We start from the raw sequence: 21311 nt of genomic DNA, 5'->3' as shown, positions 1-21311 counted from the left end.
CAGGTTGTTACTCAGGGTGTGGTGCTAATGAGAGACAGTGTGGTAGACCATACAGGTTGTTACTCAGGGTGTGGTGCTAATGAGAGACAGTGTGGTAGACCATACAGCTTGTTACTCAGGGTGTGGTGCTAATGAGAGACAGTGTGGTAGACCATACAGGTTCTCATGGTGTGGTGCTAATGAGAGTCAGTGTGGTAGACCATACAGGTTGTTACTCAGGGTGTGGTGCTAATGAGAGACAGTGTGGTAGACCATACAGCTTGTTACTCAGGGTGTGGTGCTAATGAGAGACAGTGTGGTAGACCATACAGGTTCTCATGGTGTGGTGCTAATGAGAGTCAGTGTGGTAGACCATACAGGTTGTTACTCAGGGTGTGGTGCTAATGAGAGACAGTGTGGTAGACCATACAGGTTGTTACTCAGGGTGTGGTGCTAATGAGAGACAGTGTGGTAGACCATACAGGTTGTTACTCAGGGTGTGGTGCTAATGAGAGACAGTGTGGTAGACCATACAGGTTGTTACTCAGGGTGTAGTGCTAATGAGAGACAGTGTGGTAGACCATACAGGTTGTTACTCAGGGTGTGGTGCTAATGAGAGACAGTGTGGTAGACCATACAGCTTGTTACTCAGGGTGTGGTGCTAATGAGAGACAGTGTGGTAGACCATACAGGTTGTTACTCAGGGTGTGGTGCTAATGAGAGACAGTGTGGTAGACCATACAGGTTGTTACTCGGGGTGTGGTGCTAATGAGAGACAGTGTGGTAGACCATACAGGTTCTTACTCGGGGTGTGGTGCTAATGAGAGACAGTGTGGTAGACCATACAGGTTGTTACTCGGGGTGTGGTGCTAATGAGAGACAGTGTGGTAGACCATACAGGTTGTTACTCGGGGTGTGGTGCTAATGAGAGACAGTGTGGTAGACCATACAGGTTGTTACTCGGGGTGTGGTGCTAATGAGAGACAGTGTGGTAGACCATACAGGTTCTCATGGTGTGGTGCTAATGAGAGTCAGTGTGGTAGACCATACAGGTTGTTACTCAGGGTGTGGTGCTAATGAGAGACAGTGTGGTAGACCATACAGCTTGTTACTCAGGGTGTGGTGCTAATGAGAGACAGTGTGGTAGACCATACAGGTTCTCATGGTGTGGTGCTAATGAGAGTCAGTGTGGTAGACCATACAGGTTGTTACTCAGGGTGTGGTGCTAATGAGAGACAGTGTGGTAGACCATACAGCTTGTTACTCAGGGTGTGGTGCTAATGAGAGACAGTGTGGTAGACCATACAGGTTGTTACTCGGGGTGTGGTGCTAATGAGAGACAGTGTGGTAGACCATACAGGTTCTTACTTGGGGTGTGGTGCTAATGAGAGACAGTGTGGTAGACCATACAGGTTGTTACTCGGGGTGTGGTGCTAATGAGAGACAGTGTGGTAGACCATACAGGTTGTTACTCAGGGTGTGGTGCTAATGAGAGACAGTGTGGTAGACCATACAGGTTGTTACTCGGGGTGTGGTGCTAATGAGAGACAGTGTGGTAGACCATACAGGTTGTTACTCGGGGTGTGGTGCTAATGAGAGACAGTGTGGTAGACCATACAGGTTGTTACTCGGGGTGTGGTGCTAATGAGAGACAGTGTGGTAGACCATACAGGTTGTTACTCGGGGTGTGGTGCTAATGAGAGACAGTGTGGTAGACCATACAGGTTCTTACTCGGGGTGTGGTGCTAATGAGAGACAGTGTGGTAGACCATACAGGTTGTTACTCAGGGTGTGGTGCTAATGAGAGACAGTGTGGTAGACCATACAGGTTGTTACTCAGGGTGTGGTGCTAATGAGAGACAGTGTGGTAGACCATACAGGTTGTTACTCAGGGTGTGGTGCTAATGAGAGTCAGTGTGGTAGACCATACAGGTTGTTACTCAGGGTGTGGTGCTAATGAGAGACAGTGTGGTAGACCATACAGGTTGTTACTCAGGGTGTGGTGCTAATGAGAGACAGTGTTGGTAGACCATACAGCTTGTTACTCAGGGTGTGGTGCTAATGAGAGACAGTGTGGTAGACCATACAGGTTCTCATGGTGTGGTGCTAATGAGAGTCAGTGTGGTAGACCATACAGGTTGTTACTCGGGGTGTGGTGCTAATGAGAGACAGTGTGGTAGACCATACAGGTTGTTACTCGGGGTGTGGTGCTAATGAGAGACAGTGTGGTAGACCATACAGGTTGTTACTCGGGGTGTGGTGCTAATGAGAGACAGTGTGGTAGACCATACAGGTTCTTACTCGGGGTGTGGTGCTAATGAGAGACAGTGTGGTAGACCATACAGGTTGTTACTCAGGGTGTGGTGCTAATGAGAGACAGTGTGGTAGACCATACAGGTTGTTACTCAGGGTGTGGTGCTAATGAGAGACAGTGTGGTAGACCATACAGGTTGTTACTCAGGGTGTGGTGCTAATGAGAGTCAGTGTGGTAGACCATACAGGTTGTTACTCAGGGTGTGGTGCTAATGAGAGACAGTGTGGTAGACCATACAGGTTGTTACTCAGGGTGTGGTGCTAATGAGAGACAGTGTTGGTAGACCATACAGCTTGTTACTCAGGGTGTGGTGCTAATGAGAGACAGTGTGGTAGACCATACAGGTTCTCATGGTGTGGTGCTAATGAGAGTCAGTGTGGTAGACCATACAGGTTGTTACTCGGGGTGTGGTGCTAATGAGAGACAGTGTGGTAGACCATACAGGTTGTTACTCGGGGTGTGGTGCTAATGAGAGACAGTGTGGTAGACCATACAGGTTGTTACTATGGGTGTGGTGCTAATGAGAGACAGTGTGGTAGACCATACAGGTTGTTACTCGGGGTGTGGTGCTAATGAGAGACAGTGTGGTAGACCATACAGGTTCTTACTCAGGGTGTGGTGCTAATGAGAGACAGTGTGGTAGACCATACAGGTTGTTACTCAGGGTGTGGTGCTAATGAGAGACAGTGTGGTAGACCATACAGGTTCTCATGGTGTGGTGCTAATGAGAGTCAGTGTGGTAGACCATACAGGTTGTTACTCAGGGTGTGGTGCTAATGAGAGACAGTGTGGTAGACCATACAGGTTGTTACTCAGGGTGTGGTGCTAATGAGAGACAGTGTGGTAGACCATACAGGTTGTTACTCAGGGTGTGGTGCTAATGAGAGACAGTGTGGTAGACCATACAGGTTGTTACTCAGGGTGTAGTGCTAATGAGAGACAGTGTGGTAGACCATACAGGTTGTTACTCAGGGTGTGGTGCTAATGAGAGACAGTGTGGTAGACCATACAGCTTGTTACTCAGGGTGTGGTGCTAATGAGAGACAGTGTGGTAGACCATACAGGTTGTTACTCAGGGTGTGGTGCTAATGAGAGACAGTGTGGTAGACCATACAGGTTGTTACTCGGGGTGTGGTGCTAATGAGAGACAGTGTGGTAGACCATACAGGTTCTTACTCGGGGTGTGGTGCTAATGAGAGACAGTGTGGTAGACCATACAGGTTGTTACTCGGGGTGTGGTGCTAATGAGAGACAGTGTGGTAGACCATACAGGTTGTTACTCGGGGTGTGGTGCTAATGAGAGACAGTGTGGTAGACCATACAGGTTGTTACTCGGGGTGTGGTGCTAATGAGAGACAGTGTGGTAGACCATACAGGTTCTCATGGTGTGGTGCTAATGAGAGTCAGTGTGGTAGACCATACAGGTTGTTACTCAGGGTGTGGTGCTAATGAGAGACAGTGTGGTAGACCATACAGCTTGTTACTCAGGGTGTGGTGCTAATGAGAGACAGTGTGGTAGACCATACAGGTTCTCATGGTGTGGTGCTAATGAGAGTCAGTGTGGTAGACCATACAGGTTGTTACTCAGGGTGTGGTGCTAATGAGAGACAGTGTGGTAGACCATACAGCTTGTTACTCAGGGTGTGGTGCTAATGAGAGACAGTGTGGTAGACCATACAGGTTGTTACTCGGGGTGTGGTGCTAATGAGAGACAGTGTGGTAGACCATACAGGTTCTTACTTGGGGTGTGGTGCTAATGAGAGACAGTGTGGTAGACCATACAGGTTGTTACTCAGGGTGTGGTGCTAATGAGAGACAGTGTGGTAGACCATACAGGTTGTTACTCAGGGTGTGGTGCTAATGAGAGACAGTGTGGTAGACCATACAGGTTCTCATGGTGTGGTGCTAATGAGAGTCAGTGTTGTAGACCATACAGGTTGTTACTCAGGGTGTGGTGCTAATGAGAGACAGTGTGGTAGACCATACAGGTTGTTACTCAGGGTGTGGTGCTAATGAGAGACAGTGTGGTAGACCATACAGGTTGTTACTCAGGGTGTGGTGCTAATGAGAGACAGTGTGGTAGACCATACAGGTTGTTACTCAGGGTGTAGTGCTAATGAGAGACAGTGTGGTAGACCATACAGGTTGTTACTCAGGGTGTGGTGCTAATGAGAGACAGTGTGGTAGACCATACAGCTTGTTACTCAGGGTGTGGTGCTAATGAGAGACAGTGTGGTAGACCATACAGGTTGTTACTCAGGGTGTGGTGCTAATGAGAGACAGTGTGGTAGACCATACAGGTTGTTACTCGGGGTGTGGTGCTAATGAGAGACAGTGTGGTAGACCATACAGGTTCTTACTCGGGGTGTGGTGCTAATGAGAGACAGTGTGGTAGACCATACAGGTTGTTACTCGGGGTGTGGTGCTAATGAGAGACAGTGTGGTAGACCATACAGGTTGTTACTCGGGGTGTGGTGCTAATGAGAGACAGTGTGGTAGACCATACAGGTTGTTACTCGGGGTGTGGTGCTAATGAGAGACAGTGTGGTAGACCATACAGGTTCTCATGGTGTGGTGCTAATGAGAGTCAGTGTGGTAGACCATACAGGTTGTTACTCAGGGTGTGGTGCTAATGAGAGACAGTGTGGTAGACCATACAGCTTGTTACTCAGGGTGTGGTGCTAATGAGAGACAGTGTGGTAGACCATACAGGTTCTCATGGTGTGGTGCTAATGAGAGTCAGTGTGGTAGACCATACAGGTTGTTACTCAGGGTGTGGTGCTAATGAGAGACAGTGTGGTAGACCATACAGCTTGTTACTCAGGGTGTGGTGCTAATGAGAGACAGTGTGGTAGACCATACAGGTTGTTACTCGGGGTGTGGTGCTAATGAGAGACAGTGTGGTAGACCATACAGGTTCTTACTTGGGGTGTGGTGCTAATGAGAGACAGTGTGGTAGACCATACAGGTTGTTACTCGGGGTGTGGTGCTAATGAGAGACAGTGTGGTAGACCATACAGGTTGTTACTCAGGGTGTGGTGCTAATGAGAGACAGTGTGGTAGACCATACAGGTTGTTACTCGGGGTGTGGTGCTAATGAGAGACAGTGTGGTAGACCATACAGGTTGTTACTCGGGGTGTGGTGCTAATGAGAGACAGTGTGGTAGACCATACAGGTTGTTACTCGGGGTGTGGTGCTAATGAGAGACAGTGTGGTAGACCATACAGGTTGTTACTCGGGGTGTGGTGCTAATGAGAGACAGTGTGGTAGACCATACAGGTTCTTACTCGGGGTGTGGTGCTAATGAGAGACAGTGTGGTAGACCATACAGGTTGTTACTCAGGGTGTGGTGCTAATGAGAGACAGTGTGGTAGACCATACAGGTTGTTACTCAGGGTGTGGTGCTAATGAGAGACAGTGTGGTAGACCATACAGGTTGTTACTCAGGGTGTGGTGCTAATGAGAGACAGTGTGGTAGACCATACAGGTTGTTACTCAGGGTGTGGTGCTAATGAGAGTCAGTGTGGTAGACCATACAGGTTGTTACTCAGGGTGTGGTGCTAATGAGAGACAGTGTGGTAGACCATACAGGTTGTTACTCAGGGTGTGGTGCTAATGAGAGACAGTGTTGGTAGACCATACAGCTTGTTACTCAGGGTGTGGTGCTAATGAGAGACAGTGTGGTAGACCATACAGGTTCTCATGGTGTGGTGCTAATGAGAGTCAGTGTGGTAGACCATACAGGTTGTTACTCAGGGTGTGGTGCTAATGAGAGACAGTGTGGTAGACCATACAGCTTGTTACTCAGGGTGTGGTGCTAATGAGAGACAGTGTGGTAGACCATACAGGTTGTTACTCGGGGTGTGGTGCTAATGAGAGACAGTGTGGTAGACCATACAGGTTCTTACTTGGGGTGTGGTGCTAATGAGAGACAGTGTGGTAGACCATACAGGTTGTTACTCAGGGTGTGGTGCTAATGAGAGACAGTGTGGTAGACCATACAGGTTGTTACTCAGGGTGTGGTGCTAATGAGAGACAGTGTGGTAGACCATACAGGTTCTCATGGTGTGGTGCTAATGAGAGTCAGTGTGGTAGACCATACAGGTTGTTACTCAGGGTGTGGTGCTAATGAGAGACAGTGTGGTAGACCATACAGGTTGTTACTCAGGGTGTGGTGCTAATGAGAGACAGTGTGGTAGACCATACAGGTTGTTACTCAGGGTGTGGTGCTAATGAGAGACAGTGTGGTAGACCATACAGGTTGTTACTCAGGGTGTAGTGCTAATGAGAGACAGTGTGGTAGACCATACAGGTTGTTACTCAGGGTGTGGTGCTAATGAGAGACAGTGTGGTAGACCATACAGGTTGTTACTCAGGGTGTGGTGCTAATGAGAGACAGTGTGGTAGACCATACAGGTTGTTACTCGGGGTGTGGTGCTAATGAGAGACAGTGTGGTAGACCATACAGGTTCTTACTCAGGGTGTGGTGCTAATGAGAGACAGTGTGGTAGACCATACAGGTTGTTACTCGGGGTGTGGTGCTAATGAGAGACAGTGTGGTAGACCATTCAGGTTGTTACTCGGGGTGTGGTGCTAATGAGAGACAGTGTGGTAGACCATACAGGTTGTTACTCGGGGTGTGGTGCTAATGAGAGACAGTGTGGTAGACCATACAGGTTCTCATGGTGTGGTGCTAATGAGAGTCAGTGTGGTAGACCATACAGGTTGTTACTCAGGGTGTGGTGCTAATGAGAGACAGTGTGGTAGACCATACAGCTTGTTACTCAGGGTGTGGTGCTAATGAGAGACAGTGTGGTAGACCATACAGGTTCTCATGGTGTGGTGCTAATGAGAGTCAGTGTGGTAGACCATACAGGTTGTTACTCAGGGTGTGGTGCTAATGAGAGACAGTGTGGTAGACCATACAGCTTGTTACTCAGGGTGTGGTGCTAATGAGAGACAGTGTGGTAGACCATACAGGTTGTTACTCGGGGTGTGGTGCTAATGAGAGACAGTGTGGTAGACCATACAGGTTCTTACTTGGGGTGTGGTGCTAATGAGAGACAGTGTGGTAGACCATACAGGTTGTTACTCGGGGTGTGGTGCTAATGAGAGACAGTGTGGTAGACCATACAGGTTGTTACTCAGGGTGTGGTGCTAATGAGAGACAGTGTGGTAGACCATACAGGTTGTTACTCGGGGTGTGGTGCTAATGAGAGACAGTGTGGTAGACCATACAGGTTGTTACTCGGGGTGTGGTGCTAATGAGAGACAGTGTGGTAGACCATACAGGTTGTTACTCGGGGTGTGGTGCTAATGAGAGACAGTGTGGTAGACCATACAGGTTGTTACTCGGGGTGTGGTGCTAATGAGAGACAGTGTGGTAGACCATACAGGTTCTTACTCGGGGTGTGGTGCTAATGAGAGACAGTGTGGTAGACCATACAGGTTGTTACTCAGGGTGTGGTGCTAATGAGAGACAGTGTGGTAGACCATACAGGTTGTTACTCAGGGTGTGGTGCTAATGAGAGACAGTGTGGTAGACCATACAGGTTGTTACTCAGGGTGTGGTGCTAATGAGAGACAGTGTGGTAGACCATACAGGTTGTTACTCAGGGTGTGGTGCTAATGAGAGTCAGTGTGGTAGACCATACAGGTTGTTACTCAGGGTGTGGTGCTAATGAGAGACAGTGTGGTAGACCATACAGGTTGTTACTCAGGGTGTGGTGCTAATGAGAGACAGTGTTGGTAGACCATACAGCTTGTTACTCAGGGTGTGGTGCTAATGAGAGACAGTGTGGTAGACCATACAGGTTCTCATGGTGTGGTGCTAATGAGAGTCAGTGTGGTAGACCATACAGGTTGTTACTCAGGGTGTGGTGCTAATGAGAGACAGTGTGGTAGACCATACAGCTTGTTACTCAGGGTGTGGTGCTAATGAGAGACAGTGTGGTAGACCATACAGGTTGTTACTCGGGGTGTGGTGCTAATGAGAGACAGTGTGGTAGACCATACAGGTTCTTACTTGGGGTGTGGTGCTAATGAGAGACAGTGTGGTAGACCATACAGGTTGTTACTCGGGGTGTGGTGCTAATGAGAGACAGTGTGGTAGACCATACAGGTTGTTACTCAGGGTGTGGTGCTATTGAGAGACAGTGTGGTAGACCATACAGGTTGTTACTCGGGGTGTGGTGCTAATGAGAGACAGTGTGGTAGACCATACAGGTTCTTACTCAGGGTGTGGTGCTAATGAGAGACAGTGTGGTAGACCATACAGGTTGTTACTCAGGGTGTGGTGCTAATGAGAGACAGCGTGGTAGACCATACAGGTTGTTACTCAGGGTGTGGTGCTAATGAGAGACAGCGTGGTAGACCATACAGGTTGTTACTCAGGGTGTGGTGCTAATGAGAGACAGTGTGGTAGACCATACAGGTTGTTACTCAGGGTGTGGTGCTAATGAGAGACAGTGTGGTAGACCATACAGGTTGTTACTCAGGGTGTGGTGCTAATGAGAGACAGTGTGGTAGACCATACAGCTTGTTACTCAGGGTGTGGTGCTAATGAGAGACAGTGTGGTAGACCGTACAGGTTGTTACTCAGGGTGTGGTGCTAATGAGAGACAGTGTGGTAGACCGTACAGGTTGTTACTCAGGGTGTGGTGCTAATGAGAGACAGTGTGGTAGACCGTACAGGTTGTTACTCAGGGTGTGGTGCTAATGAGAGACAGTGTGGTAGACCATACAGGTTGTTACTCAGGGTGTGGTGCTAATGAGAGTCAGTGTGGTAGACCATACAGGTTGTTACTCAGGGTGTGGTGCTAATGAGAGACAGTGTGGTAGACCATACAGGTTGTTACTCAGGGTGTGGTGCTAATGAGAGACAGTGTGGTAGACCATACAGCTTGTTACTCAGGGTGTGGTGCTAATGAGAGACAGTGTGGTAGACCATACAGGTTCTCATGGTGTGGTGCTAATGAGAGTCAGTGTGGTAGACCATACAGGTTGTTACTCAGGGTGTGGTGCTAATGAGAGACAGTGTGGTAGACCATACAGGTTGTTACTCAGGGTGTGGTGCTAATGAGAGACAGTGTGGTAGACCATACAGGTTGTTACTCAGGGTGTGGTGCTAATGAGAGACAGTGTGGTAGACCATACAGGTTGTTACTCAGGGTGTGGTGCTAATGAGAGACAGTGTGGTAGACCATACAGCTTGTTACTCAGGGTGTGGTGCTAATGAGAGACAGTGTGGTAGACCATACAGGTTGTTACTCAGGGTGTGGTGCTAATGAGAGACAGTGTGGTAGACCATACAGGTTGTTACTCGGGGTGTGGTGCTAATGAGAGACAGTGTGGTAGACCATACAGGTTGTTACTCGGGGTGTGGTGCTAATGAGAGACAGTGTGGTAGACCATACAGGTTGTTACTCGGGGTGTGGTGCTAATGAGAGACAGTGTGGTAGACCATACAGGTTGTTACTATGGGTGTGGTGCTAATGAGAGACAGTGTGGTAGACCATACAGGTTGTTACTCGGGGTGTGGTGCTAATGAGAGACAGTGTGGTAGACCATACAGGTTCTTACTCAGGGTGTGGTGCTAATGAGAGACAGTGTGGTAGACCATACAGGTTGTTACTCAGGGTGTGGTGCTAATGAGAGACAGTGTGGTAGACCGTACAGGTTGTTACTCAGGGTGTGGTGCTAATGAGAGACAGTGTGGTAGACCATACAGGTTGTTACTCAGGGTGTGGTGCTAATGAGAGACAGTGTGGTAGACCATACAGGTTGTTTCTCGGGGTGTGGTGCTAATGAGAGACAGTGTGGTAGACCATACAGGTTGTTACTCGGGGTGTGGTGCTAATGAGAGACAGTGTGGTAGACCATACAGGTTGTTACTCGGGGTGTGGTGCTAATGAGAGACAGTGTGGTAGACCATACAGGTTGTTACTCGGGGTGTGGTGCTAATGAGAGACAGTGTGGTAGACCATACAGGTTCTTACTCAGGGTGTGGTGCTAATGAGAGACAGTGTGGTAGACCATACAGGTTGTTACTCAGGGTGTGGTGCTAATGAGAGACAGTGTGGTAGACCATACAGGTTGTTACTCAGGGTGTGGTGCTAATGAGAGACAGTGTGGTAGACCATACAGGTTGTTACTCAGGGTGTGGTGCTAATGAGAGACAGTGTGGTAGACCATACAGGTTGTTACTCAGGGTGTGGTGCTAATGAGAGTCAGTGTGGTAGACCATACAGGTTGTTACTCAGGGTGTGGTGCTAATGAGAGACAGTGTGGTAGACCATACAGGTTGTTACTCAGGGTGTGGTGCTAATGAGAGACAGTGTTGGTAGACCATACAGCTTGTTACTCAGGGTGTGGTGCTAATGAGAGACAGTGTGGTAGACCATACAGGTTCTCATGGTGTGGTGCTAATGAGAGTCAGTGTGGTAGACCATACAGGTTGTTACTCAGGGTGTGGTGCTAATGAGAGACAGTGTGGTAGACCATACAGCTTGTTACTCAGGGTGTGGTGCTAATGAGAGACAGTGTGGTAGACCATACAGGTTGTTACTCGGGGTGTGGTGCTAATGAGAGACAGTGTGGTAGACCATACAGGTTCTTACTTGGGGTGTGGTGCTAATGAGAGACAGTGTGGTAGACCATACAGGTTGTTACTCGGGGTGTGGTGCTAATGAGAGACAGTGTGGTAGACCATACAGGTTGTTACTCAGGGTGTGGTGCTATTGAGAGACAGTGTGGTAGACCATACAGGTTGTTACTCGGGGTGTGGTGCTAATGAGAGACAGTGTGGTAGACCATACAGGTTCTTACTCAGGGTGTGGTGCTAATGAGAGACAGTGTGGTAGACCATACAGGTTGTTACTCAGGGTGTGGTGCTAATGAGAGACAGCGTGGTAGACCATACAGGTTGTTACTCAGGGTGTGGTGCTAATGAGAGACAGCGTGGTAGACCATACAGGTTGTTACTCAGGGTGTGGTGCTAATGAGAGACAGTGTGGTAGACCATACAGGTTGTTACTCAGGGTGTGGTGCTAATGAGAGACAGTGTGGTAGACCATACAGCTTGTTACTCAGGGTGTGGTGCTAATGAGAGACAGTGTGGTAGACCATACAGCTTGTTACTCAGGGTGTGGTGCTAATGAGAGACAGTGTGGTAGACCGTACAGGTTGTTACTCAGGGTGTGGTGCTAATGAGAGACAGTGTGGTAGACCGTACAGGTTGTTACTCAGGGTGTGGTGCTAATGAGAGACAGTGTGGTAGACCGTACAGGTTGTTACTCAGGGTGTGGTGCTAATGAGAGACAGTGTGGTAGACCATACAGGTTGTTACTCAGGGTGTGGTGCTAATGAGAGTCAGTGTGGTAGACCATACAGGTTGTTACTCAGGGTGTGGTGCTAATGAGAGACAGTGTGGTAGACCATACAGGTTGTTACTCAGGGTGTGGTGCTAATGAGAGACAGTGTGGTAGACCATACAGCTTGTTACTCAGGGTGTGGTGCTAATGAGAGACAGTGTGGTAGACCATACAGGTTCTCATGGTGTGGTGCTAATGAGAGTCAGTGTGGTAGACCATACAGGTTGTTACTCAGGGTGTGGTGCTAATGAGAGACAGTGTGGTAGACCATACAGGTTGTTACTCAGGGTGTGGTGCTAATGAGAGACAGTGTGGTAGACCATACAGGTTGTTACTCAGGGTGTGGTGCTAATGAGAGACAGTGTGGTAGACCATACAGCTTGTTACTCAGGGTGTGGTGCTAATGAGAGACAGTGTGGTAGACCATACAGCTTGTTACTCAGGGTGTGGTGCTAATGAGAGACAGTGTGGTAGACCATACAGGTTGTTACTCAGGGTGTGGTGCTAATGAGAGACAGTGTGGTAGACCATACAGGTTGTTACTCGGGGTGTGGTGCTAATGAGAGACAGTGTGGTAGACCATACAGGTTGTTACTCGGGGTGTGGTGCTAATGAGAGACAGTGTGGTAGACCATACAGGTTGTTACTCGGGGTGTGGTGCTAATGAGAGACAGTGTGGTAGACCATACAGGTTGTTACTATGGGTGTGGTGCTAATGAGAGACAGTGTGGTAGACCATACAGGTTGTTACTCGGGGTGTGGTGCTAATGAGAGACAGTGTGGTAGACCATACAGGTTCTTACTCAGGGTGTGGTGCTAATGAGAGACAGTGTGGTAGACCATACAGGTTGTTACTCAGGGTGTGGTGCTAATGAGAGACAGTGTGGTAGACCGTACAGGTTGTTACTCAGGGTGTGGTGCTAATGAGAGACAGTGTGGTAGACCGTACAGGTTGTTACTCAGGGTGTGGTGCTAATGAGAGACAGTGTGGTAGACCGTACAGGTTGTTACTCAGGGTGTGGTGCTAATGAGAGACAGTGTGGTAGACCGTACAGGTTGTTACTCAGGGTGTGGTGCTAATGAGAGACAGTGTGGTAGACCATACAGCTTGTTACTCAGGGTGTGGTGCTAATGAGAGACAGTGTGGTAGACCATACAGGTTGTTACTCAGGGTGTGGTGCTAATGAGAGACAGTGTGGTAGACCATACAGGTTGTTACTCAGGGTGTGGTGCTAATGAGAGACAGTGTGGTAGACCATACAGGTTGTTACTCAGGGTGTGGTGCTAATGAGAGACAGTGTGGTAGACCATACAGCTTGTTACTCAGGGTGTGGTGCTAATGAGAGACAGTGTGGTAGACCATACAGGTTGTTACTCGGGGTGTGTTGCTAATGAGAGACAGTGTGGTAGACCATACAGGTTGTTACTCGGGGTGTGGTGCTAATGAGAGACAGTGTGGTAGACCATACAGGTTCTCATGGTGTGGTGCTAATGAGAGTCAGTGTGGTAGACCATACAGGTTGTTACTCAGGGTGTGGTGCTAATGAGAGACAGTGTGGTAGACCATACAGCTTGTTACTCAGGGTGTGGTGCTAATGAGAGACAGTGTGGTAGACCATACAGGTTCTCATGGTGTGGTGCTAATGAGAGTCAGTGTGGTAGACCATACAGGTTGTTACTCAGGGTGTGGTGCTAATGAGAGACAGTGTGGTAGACCATACAGCTTGTTACTCAGGGTGTGGTGCTAATGAGAGACAGTGTGGTAGACCATACAGGTTGTTACTCGGGGTGTGGTGCTAATGAGAGACAGTGTGGTAGACCATACAGGTTCTTACTTGGGGTGTGGTGCTAATGAGAGACAGTGTGGTAGACCATACAGGTTGTTACTCGGGGTGTGGTGCTAATGAGAGACAGTGTGGTAGACCATACAGGTTGTTACTCGGGGTGTGGTGCTAATGAGAGACAGTGTGGTAGACCATACAGGTTCTCATGGTGTGGTGCTAATGAGAGTCAGTGTGGTAGACCATACAGGTTGTTACTCAGGGTGTGGTGCTAATGAGAGACAGTGTGGTAGACCATACAGCTTGTTACTCAGGGTGTGGTGCTAATGAGAGACAGTGTGGTAGACCATACAGGTTCTCATGGTGTGGTGCTAATAAGAGTCAGTGTGGTAGACCATACAGGTTGTTACTCAGGGTGTGGTGCTAATGAGAGACAGTGTGGTAGACCATACAGCTTGTTACTCAGGGTGTGGTGCTAATGAGAGACAGTGTGGTAGACCATACAGGTTGTTACTCGGGGTGTGGTGCTAATGAGAGACAGTGTGGTAGACCATACAGGTTCTTACTTGGGGTGTGGTGCTAATGAGAGACAGTGTGGTAGACCATACAGGTTGTTACTCGGGGTGTGGTGCTAATGAGAGACAGTGTGGTAGACCATACAGGTTGTTACTCAGGGTGTGGTGCTAATGAGAGACAGTGTGGTAGACCATACAGGTTGTTACTCGGGGTGTGGTGCTAATGAGAGACAGTGTGGTAGACCATACAGGTTGTTACTCGGGGTGTGGTGCTAATGAGAGACAGTGTGGTAGACCATACAGGTTGTTACTCGGGGTGTGGTGCTAATGAGAGACAGTGTGGTAGACCATACAGGTTGTTACTCGGGGTGTGGTGCTAATGAGAGACAGTGTGGTAGACCATACAGGTTCTTACTCAGGGTGTGGTGCTAATGAGAGACAGTGTGGTAGACCATACAGGTTGTTACTCAGGGTGTGGTGCTAATGAGAGACAGTGTGGTAGACCATACAGGTTGTTACTCAGGGTGTGGTGCTAATGAGAGACAGTGTGGTAGACCATACAGGTTGTTACTCAGGGTGTGGTGCTAATGAGAGACAGTGTGGTAGACCATACAGGTTGTTACTCAGGGTGTGGTGCTAATGAGAGTCAGTGTGGTAGACCATACAGGTTGTTACTCAGGGTGTGGTGCTAATGAGAGACAGTGTGGTAGACCATACAGGTTGTTACTCAGGGTGTGGTGCTAATGAGAGACAGTGTTGGTAGACCATACAGCTTGTTACTCAGGGTGTGGTGCTAATGAGAGACAGTGTGGTAGACCATACAGGTTCTCATGGTGTGGTGCTAATGAGAGTCAGTGTGGTAGACCATACAGGTTGTTACTCAGGGTGTGGTGCTAATGAGAGACAGTGTGGTAGACCATACAGCTTGTTACTCAGGGTGTGGTGCTAATGAGAGACAGTGTGGTAGACCATACAGGTTGTTACTCGGGGTGTGGTGCTAATGAGAGACAGTGTGGTAGACCATACAGGTTCTTACTTGGGGTGTGGTGCTAATGAGAGACAGTGTGGTAGACCATACAGGTTGTTACTCGGGGTGTGGTGCTAATGAGAGACAGTGTGGTAGACCATACAGGTTGTTACTCAGGGTGTGGTGCTATTGAGAGACAGTGTGGTAGACCATACAGGTTGTTACTCGGGGTGTGGTGCTAATGAGAGACAGTGTGGTAGACCATACAGGTTCTTACTCAGGGTGTGGTGCTAATGAGAGACAGTGTGGTAGACCATACAGCTTGTTACTCAGGGTGTGGTGCTAATGAGAGACAGTGTGGTAGACCATACAGCTTGTTACTCAGGGTGTGGTGCTAATGAGAGACAGTGTGGTAGACCGTACAGGTTGTTACTCAGGGTGTGGTGCTAATGAGAGACAGTGTGGTAGACCGTACAGGTTGTTACTCAGGGTGTGGTGCTAATGAGAGACAGTGTGGTAGACCGTACAGGTTGTTACTCAGGGTGTGGTGCTAATGAGAGACAGTGTGGTAGACCGTACAGGTTGTTACTCAGGGTGTGGTGCTAATGAGAGACAGTGTGGTAGACCATACAGCTTGTTACTCAGGGTGTGGTGCTAATGAGAGTCAGTGTGGTAGACCATACAGGTTGTTACTCAGGGTGTGGTGCTAATGAGAGACAGTGTGGTAGACCATACAGGTTGTTACTCAGGGTGTGGTGCTAATGAGAGACAGTGTGGTAGACCATACAGCTTGTTACTCAGGGTGTGGTGCTAATGAGAGACAGTGTGGTAGACCATATAGGTTCTCATGGTGTGGTGCTAATGAGAGTCAGTGTGGTAGACCATACAGGTTGTTACTCAGGGTGTGGTGCTAATGAGAGACAGTGTGGTAGACCATACAGGTTGTTACTCAGGGTGTGGTGCTAATGAGAGACAGTGTGGTAGACCATACAGGTTGTTACTCAGGGTGTGGTGCTAATGAGAGACAGTGTGGTAGACCATACAGGTTGTTACTCAGGGTGTGGTGCTAATGAGAGACAGTGTGGTAGACCATACAGCTTGTTACTCAGGGTGTGGTGCTAATGAGAGACAGTGTGGTAGACCATACAGGTTGTTACTCAGGGTGTGGTGCTAATGAGAGACAGTGTGGTAGACCATACAGGTTGTTACTCGGGGTGTGGTGCTAATGAGAGACAGTGTGGTAGACCATACAGGTTCTTACTCGGGGTGTGGTGCTAATGAGAGACAGTGTGGTAGACCATACAGGTTGTTACTCAGGGTGTGGTGCTAATGAGAGTCAGTGTGGTAGACCATACAGGTTGTTACTCAGGGTGTGGTGCTAATGAGAGACAGTGTGGTAGACCATACAGGTTGTTACTCAGGGTGTGGTGCTAATGAGAGACAGTGTGGTAGACCATACAGCTTGTTACTCAGGGTGTGGTGCTAATGAGAGACAGTGTGGTAGACCATATAGGTTCTCATGGTGTGGTGCTAATGAGAGTCAGTGTGGTAGACCATACAGGTTGTTACTCAGGGTGTGGTGCTAATGAGAGACAGTGTGGTAGACCATACAGGTTGTTACTCAGGGTGTGGTGCTAATGAGAGACAGTGTGGTAGACCATACAGGTTGTTACTCAGGGTGTGGTGCTAATGAGAGACAGTGTGGTAGACCATACAGGTTGTTACTCAGGGTGTGGTGCTAATGAGAGACAGTGTGGTAGACCATACAGCTTGTTACTCAGGGTGTGGTGCTAATGAGAGACAGTGTGGTAGACCATACAGGTTGTTACTCAGGGTGTGGTGCTAATGAGAGACAGTGTGGTAGACCATACAGGTTGTTACTCGGGGTGTGGTGCTAATGAGAGACAGTGTGGTAGACCATACAGGTTCTTACTCGGGGTGTGGTGCTAATGAGAGACAGTGTGGTAGACCATACAGGTTGTTACTCGGGGTGTGGTGCTAATGAGAGACAGTGTGGTAGACCATACAGGTTGTTACTATGGGTGTGGTGCTAATGAGAGACAGTGTGGTAGACCATACAGGTTGTTACTCGGGGTGTGGTGCTAATGAGAGACAGTGTGGTAGACCATACAGGTTGTTACTCAGGGTGTGGTGCTAATGAGAGACAGTGTGGTAGACCATACAGGTTGTTACTCAGGGTGTGGTGCTAATGAGAGACAGTGTGGTAGACCATACAGGTTGTTACTCAGGGTGTGGTGCTAATGAGAGACAGTGTGGTAGACCATACAGGTTGTTACTCAGGGTGTGGTGCTAATGAGAGACAGTGTGGTAGACCATACAGGTTGTTACTCAGGGTGTGGTGCTAATGAGAGACAGTGTGGTAGACCATACAGCTTGTTACTCAGGGTGTGGTGCTAATGAGAGACAGTGTGGTAGACCATACAGGTTGTTACTCAGGGTGTGGTGCTAATGAGAGACAGTGTGGTAGACCATACAGGTTGTTACTCAGGGTGTGGTGCTAATGAGAGACAGTGTGGTAGACCATACAGGTTGTTACTCAGGGTGTGGTGCTAATGAGAGACAGTGTGGTAGACCATACAGCTTGTTACTCAGGGTGTGGTGCTAATGAGAGACAGTGTGGTAGACCATACAGGTTGTTACTCGGGGTGTGGTGCTAATGAGAGACAGTGTGGTAGACCATACAGGTTGTTACTCGGGGTGTGGTGCTAATGAGAGACAGTGTGGTAGACCATACAGGTTCTCATGGTGTGGTGCTAATGAGAGACAGTGTGGTAGACCATACAGGTTCTCATGGTGTGGTGCTAATGAGAGTCAGTGTGGTAGACCATACAGGTTGTTACTCAGGGTGTGGTGCTAATGAGAGACAGTGTGGTAGACCATACAGGTTGTTACTCAGGGTGTGGTGCTAATGAGAGACAGTGTGGTAGACCATACAGGTTCTCATGGTGTGGTGCTAATGAGAGTCAGTGTGGTAGACCATACAGGTTGTTACTCAGGGTGTGGTGCTAATGAGAGACAGTGTGGTAGACCATACAGGTTGTTACTCGGGGTGTGGTGCTAATGAGAGACAGTGTGGTAGACCATACAGGTTCTTACTCAGGGTGTGGTGCTAATGAGAGACAGTGTGGTAGACCATACAGGTTGTTACTCGGGGTGTGGTGCTAATGAGAGACAGTGTGGTAGACCATACAGGTTCTTACTCAGGGTGTGGTGCTAATGAGAGACAGTGTGGTAGACCATACAGGTTGTTACTCAGGGTGTGGTGCTAATGAGAGACAGTGTGGTAGACCATACAGGTTGTTACTCAGGGTGTGGTGCTAATGAGAGACAGTGTGGTAGACCATACAGGTTGTTACTCAGGGTGTGGTGCTAATGAGAGACAGTGTGGTAGACCGTACAGGTTGTTACTCAGGGTGTGGTGCTAATGAGAGACAGTGTGGTAGACCGTACAGGTTGTTACTCAGGGTGTGGTGCTAATGAGAGACAGTGTGGTAGACCGTACAGGTTGTTACTCAGGGTGTGGTGCTAATGAGAGACAGTGTGGTAGACCATACAGCTTGTTACTCAGGGTGTGGTGCTAATGAGAGTCAGTGTGGTAGACCATACAGGTTGTTACTCAGGGTGTGGTGCTAATGAGAGACAGTGTGGTAGACCATACAGGTTGTTACTCAGGGTGTGGTGCTAATGAGAGACAGTGTGGTAGACCATACAGCTTGTTACTCAGGGTGTGGTGCTAATGAGAGACAGTGTGGTAGACCATATAGGTTCTCATGGTGTGGTGCTAATGAGAGTCAGTGTGGTAGACCATACAGGTTGTTACTCAGGGTGTGGTGCTAATGAGAGACAGTGTGGTAGACCATACAGGTTGTTACTCAGGGTGTGGTGCTAATGAGAGACAGTGTGGTAGACCATACAGGTTGTTACTCAGGGTGTGGTGCTAATGAGAGACAGTGTGGTAGACCATACAGGTTGTTACTCAGGGTGTGGTGCTAATGAGAGACAGTGTGGTAGACCATACAGCTTGTTACTCAGGGTGTGGTGCTAATGAGAGACAGTGTGGTAGACCATACAGCTTGTTACTCAGGGTGTGGTGCTAATGAGAGACAGTGTGGTAGACCATACAGGTTGTTACTCGGGGTGTGGTGCTAATGAGAGACAGTGTGGTAGACCATACAGGTTCTTACTCGGGGTGTGGTGCTAATGAGAGACAGTGTGGTAGACCATACAGGTTGTTACTCGGGGTGTGGTGCTAATGAGAGACAGTGTGGTAGACCATACAGGTTGTTACTATGGGTGTGGTGCTAATGAGAGACAGTGTGGTAGACCATACAGGTTGTTACTCGGGGTGTGGTGCTAATGAGAGACAGTGTGGTAGACCATACAGGTTGTTACTCAGGGTGTGGTGCTAATGAGAGACAGTGTGGTAGACCATACAGGTTGTTACTCAGGGTGTGGTGCTAATGAGAGACAGTGTGGTAGACCATACAGGTTGTTACTCAGGGTGTGGTGCTAATGAGAGACAGTGTGGTAGACCATACAGGTTGTTACTCAGGGTGTGGTGCTAATGAGAGACAGTGTGGTAGACCATACAGGTTGTTACTCAGGGTGTGGTGCTAATGAGAGACAGTGTGGTAGACCATACAGCTTGTTACTCAGGGTGTGGTGCTAATGAGAGACAGTGTGGTAGACCATACAGGTTGTTACTCAGGGTGTGGTGCTAATGAGAGACAGTGTGGTAGACCATACAGGTTGTTACTCAGGGTGTGGTGCTAATGAGAGACAGTGTGGTAGACCATACAGGTTGTTACTCAGGGTGTGGTGCTAATGAGAGACAGTGTGGTAGACCATACAGCTTGTTACTCAGGGTGTGGTGCTAATGAGAGACAGTGTGGTAGACCATACAGGTTGTTACTCGGGGTGTGGTGCTAATGAGAGACAGTGTGGTAGACCATACAGGTTGTTACTCGGGGTGTGGTGCTAATGAGAGACAGTGTGGTAGACCATACAGGTTCTCATGGTGTGGTGCTAATGAGAGACAGTGTGGTAGACCATACAGGTTCTCATGGTGTGGTGCTAATGAGAGTCAGTGTGGTAGACCATACAGGTTGTTACTCAGGGTGTGGTGCTAATGAGAGACAGTGTGGTAGACCATACAGGTTGTTACTCAGGGTGTGGTGCTAATGAGAGACAGTGTGGTAGACCATACAGGTTCTCATGGTGTGGTGCTAATGAGAGTCAGTGTGGTAGACCATACAGGTTGTTACTCAGGGTGTGGTGCTAATGAGAGACAGTGTGGTAGACCATACAGGTTGTTACTCGGGGTGTGGTGCTAATGAGAGACAGTGTGGTAGACCATACAGGTTCTTACTCAGGGTGTGGTGCTAATGAGAGACAGTGTGGTAGACCATACAGGTTGTTACTCGGGGTGTGGTGCTAATGAGAGACAGTGTGGTAGACCATACAGGTTCTTACTCAGGGTGTGGTGCTAATGAGAGACAGTGTGGTAGACCATACAGGTTGTTACTCAGGGTGTGGTGCTAATGAGAGACAGTGTGGTAGACCATACAGGTTGTTACTCAGGGTGTGGTGCTAATGAGAGACAGTGTGGTAGACCATACAGGTTGTTACTCAGGGTGTGGTGCTAATGAGAGACAGTGTGGTAGACCATACAGGTTGTTACTCAGGGTGTGGTGCTAATGAGAGACAGTGTGGTAGACCATACAGGTTGTTACTCAGGGTGTGGTGCTAATGAGAGACAGTGTGGTAGACCATACAGGTTGTTACTCAGGGTGTGCTGTGGTCAATGTCTCCACCTATTGATGAAAAACAGAAGTAAAACCAGCAAACAACAACTGGAAAACTGGACAAGCTTTTTTCAACTACAGTAGGTGTAATTGATATACCACCATTACTTTATAATATATGTTGGGTATTGAAAATTAAACAACAGGGCTAAGCAAAACTAGGAATAATAACACAAAACATCATAAGCTAAGGCAATGACAGAGAACCATGTCTTTCCTACACAATATTTATGCACAGTATTTCCATCTGAACATTCTGTAAAGTCGAACTCGACCCAGATGGATCCCATGACAGGACAGTGCAGACATTAATCATCTATGTAATTAGTTTGTATTCTGAACATAAATGTTAGATATTAATTATTCCTTACCACAACAGATAGTCAAAATCAATCATCCCTTACTACAGCGAGTTGTTGGCATAATAAGAACACATTTGATCCATAAACCTTACTGAGGCTTGTGATGAGACCTATCTTACCAGGATGAGGAAGGTCTTCCATGTCCTCTAGTGGAATCATTTACTTATAAGAGTTGGAAGCAGCTGTTAGAAGTCTT

At 48.2% G+C, this 21311-nt stretch overlaps 1 protein-coding gene across 1 annotated transcript in view; it reads right to left on the bottom strand.

The window, feature by feature from the left end:
* Positions 1–21311, bottom strand: part of samd9l (sterile alpha motif domain containing 9 like) — an 86714-nt gene that overhangs the window by 51104 nt on the left and 14299 nt on the right. The gene's annotated exons all lie outside the window — the stretch shown is intronic.

This window comes from Oncorhynchus mykiss, chromosome 13 (assembly GCF_013265735.2).
Source record: "Oncorhynchus mykiss isolate Arlee chromosome 13, USDA_OmykA_1.1, whole genome shotgun sequence".
In the NCBI taxonomy this organism is placed as follows: domain Eukaryota; kingdom Metazoa; phylum Chordata; class Actinopteri; order Salmoniformes; family Salmonidae; genus Oncorhynchus; species Oncorhynchus mykiss.
This window is presented reverse-complemented; position numbering and strand designations above follow the sequence as displayed.